We start from the raw sequence: 3,629 nt of genomic DNA on the forward strand, positions 1-3,629 counted from the left end.
AAGTCAAGGTAGATGACATCTGCTGCTCTCCCCTCATCTAGCCAGCCGGTTATGCCCTTGTAGAAGGCTATCAGGTTGGTCAAACAGGATTTCCCCTTGGTGAAGCCATGTTGACTCCCTCTGGTAACCATCTTATCCTTCATATGTTTAGTTACTGCATTCAGGATTCCATCTCTTTTCCAGGGATGGAGGTGAGACTGAGTGGCCTCTAGTTTCCTGGGTCATCCTTCCTGCCCTTTTTGAAGACTGGAATGACATTGACCTTTATCCAGTCCTCAAGCATCTCGCCTGTCCTCCATGATTGTTCAAAAATGATGGAGAGGCTTAGCAATCACATGAGCCAGCTCCCTCAGCACTCTAGGATGCATCCCATCAGGACCCATTGACTTATGAGCCTTAAGCTTGGCCAACAAGTCTTTAATCTCTTCCTCTTCCACTCAGGGCAAGTCCTCTGCTGTCCTGGCCATCCTATTATCCTTGCTTTACTGGGCTTCCCGAGGACCAGCCTTGGCTGTGAAGACTGAAGCAATGAAGTCATTAAGTAGTTCTGTCTTCTCTGCATCCTTGGTCACCAGGGCACCGTCTGTTTCGTAGTGGGCCCACATTCCCTCTCCTCTTCCTTCTGCTGCTGATGTGCTTGTGTTCTGGTTTAGCAAGGAGCAGCTTTTGCTTAGTAATGGGGGAGCGAGTTGCAGTGAAGACCCGGTAAAGAGTTTGCAGACTCTCCCCTGGCTCCTGGATTCACATCCACCTCCGGCCCAGCTGGGTCAATCTGGTGTCTCTGTGATCACTATTTAGGGGATGGGAATTTGAAGTGTTGGCAGGAGGTGTATGAGTGATGCAAGATGAAGGCGACCACGCGGACCCTACAGCCAGAGAAGGAGGAAGGAAGGAGAAGCAATATACCAGAGACACCTCTGCAAGCTGTAGCGAGAATGCAAGCTGTACCCCTGCAACCTATGGAAAACCCATGACAGGACTGAGAGTTACCAGCAGTTCCATATGAGTGAGCCTAGATGGGCGAGGGACTGTTTGGGGAGACGGTCATGGCCAGGCCGTGCTGGAGAGCCTGCACGCCACAGAGCAGACCCACACGAGAGGCAAAGAGGAGCTGCAGCCTTTGGAATAAATGCGCTTTGGAGCAGCCCGTGCAGGGCTGTCATGTGTGTGAGGTACCCCATGGACTTGCAGGGAGGATGGGTGGGGAGTCTACCTGTCCTGAGGAGGGACAAACGGCAGAAGCTATCAGGAATAGACTAACTGAAACCCCCACTCCCTGCCTCAAGCCTTTAAGGGGGGAAGGAGGTAAAAACCCCAGGATCAGGGCTCAGAGCCCAGGAAGAGGGGAGGTGTGGCAAGAAGATGTTCTTAAAAAGGCCGGTCGGACTCTTCATTGTTGTATTACTCTGTGTTGTTTTATTTTGGTTATGTTTTGGGTTTTAAGGTTATGTTTTAGTTGATGTTGCATTAAATTATTTTCTGTTTTCTTCCCCAAGCCAAGTAGCCTGGTCTGTTTTGTCCTGCACCTTAAGTGGCAATTAAGCTCTCCCTGCCCTTTGGCAATTTTCAGCCTCTTCGGTAATCGTGGTCTTTTTTTCCCTGATGGGCCTAAATCAGGACATTTTGAAAAATGACTTATTACTGTCTTTAACTTCCCTGTCTATATTTAATTCTAGAAGGGCTCTAGCCTTTCTAGTTGCACCTTTGCATGCTCTGGCAATGTTCCTATACTCTTCCCAAGAAATCAGCCCATTTCCACCTCTCATAGATGGATAATAACTATGGGCAATACTCTAATTCTTTCCCAGTGAGTTTTTCATTTCAACAGCCAAAATGCCATCATGGTAGAAAGGTAAAGATAAATCTTTGTTCTCCACTCAATTAGGTAATTTGTATTGTCTAGTAGAGCTTCTGGATATGAAACCTTGTTTTTCCATCAGAAGTCCATGATGAACTTTAATCAGGAACCAGCCTTCAAAAGTCTGAATAATGATGTCTTTGTGGTGGAACTGCACAACGTCCAGCTAGACCTGAAAGCTTGTTTTCCTCCTCCTGGCCACTCTTCCCAGCCCCAGACATACATTCTGTGATACACCTTCTGTTGCTCGGTGCAGCTGTAGAAGAGCCCAAAGCGTAAAAAGAGTGATGCAATTTGTGTGCTTCTGTTGTCCCTAATAAGGGTTCTTCACCCAGTGAAGCCATTCAATACACTGAGTTGAGATATTTGTCTTTATTTCTCTCCTGCAGAATAGAGTGCTAGGCATCTAAAACAGTCAGCATTTCACATGTTTTGATTCATTTAATATTTGTAGTAACAAGATACAACTGATTGGTGAATAACAGTTTTATCATCAAAATCAGGAAATAAACTCCTTACCACCACTGTAGCATTAAGCAGCAGGCATTCCTTTATTGCAGGGCTGGGTGCATGGGGGATTGCTCCAACTAAGGTGCACACCAAAAAATGTAAGAACGTTCCTTATATACATTACAGAGAAATGAGGAAATGAAGTAATTATCTAATTTTTGAACACTGTAGTTTTGCTGAAACTGTTTTGAAGTTGTTTTTCTGCTTGGTCCCACAATCTATAGCCAAAACATAACTGACTGCTGTCATCAGGCTCTCTCATTCTCTCCCTCCCTCAGTCTCCTCTCAGGCTGATTTCTAAGGCCTTTGGCTCCAGGTGTCTACACAACAGATACTGGCACTTTTAAGCACTTTAAACTCTTTTCTTGCCATTTCAACTGAAATCATGCTTGTATAAAATAGCAAGTGAGGATAGGGATTTAGGGTTAAGAAAAAATATCAAATCTCCGAATTCTGATATCAGTTTCTATTACTGCCCATGATCACACATATTCATGTTTATGCATTTAACTTCATGTTTAAATCATTTAGGGAGATGTCCTAATTAGCATGCTCATTATTCACAGAAGTTTATGTTTTAGTAGTATATTTGCCTAAAATTAGTTGGAGAGTCACACTTATATGAACTTTTCTCCAAATGAGTCAGCAATTGTAAAGCCTTTCTTATCTTGGGGCTCTCTGTGCTGTTCTTCAAGATTAGGTTCTCTTCATAGTCTCAATACAGACATACATAATTGTTACATTTAACCCTATTTTTTTGACATCACTTCCAGCTCTTGGACAGCAAACTGCTCTTGATAGGGTACAGGAATTTCCACCCAGTGTCTTAGCTTCTGCCTTTCCTGTGGCAGAAAGATAAATTGCTGCTCCTGTCACTTTGGGGAAGCTACAGAGTTAGAGAAAATTTCCCAGTTGTATGCCTTACCCACAGACTAGTTTATCAGTTGATATAATCTTTCACTTTTAGCACAGGCAGAGCTTAACATTTAATAGGACATGCTGTGCTCCAACACTGGGAGATTTGTTTCATCTTTTATCCACAGACTATAGAGCACTATTTATAGTGCTTTGGTCTTGACTGGTTTCAACGGTTTTCACATATACAGCATTCATGCATAGACAAAATTTTAATGCACCTCCAATTATGGCAATATTGTGCTGTTGTTACGAATAATGGTCAAACAAATGATGTGAAATATTCTTTTCTTTAAATGGAAGTATAATGATTCTGTTTTTCTAAGGAATACATTGCAGTAGATAC

The 3,629-nt window shown here is 43.3% G+C and overlaps 1 pseudogene; it reads right to left on the bottom strand.

Annotated features, from left to right (window-relative positions):
- Positions 1-1,793: 1,793 nt before the first annotated feature.
- On the bottom strand, positions 1,794-3,354 carry LOC133628651 (heat shock protein beta-3-like; annotated as a pseudogene).
- Between the last annotated feature and the right edge of the window lie 275 nt (positions 3,355-3,629).

Source organism: Colius striatus, chromosome W (assembly GCF_028858725.1).
Source record: "Colius striatus isolate bColStr4 chromosome W, bColStr4.1.hap1, whole genome shotgun sequence".
Lineage (NCBI taxonomy): Eukaryota > Metazoa > Chordata > Aves > Coliiformes > Coliidae > Colius > Colius striatus.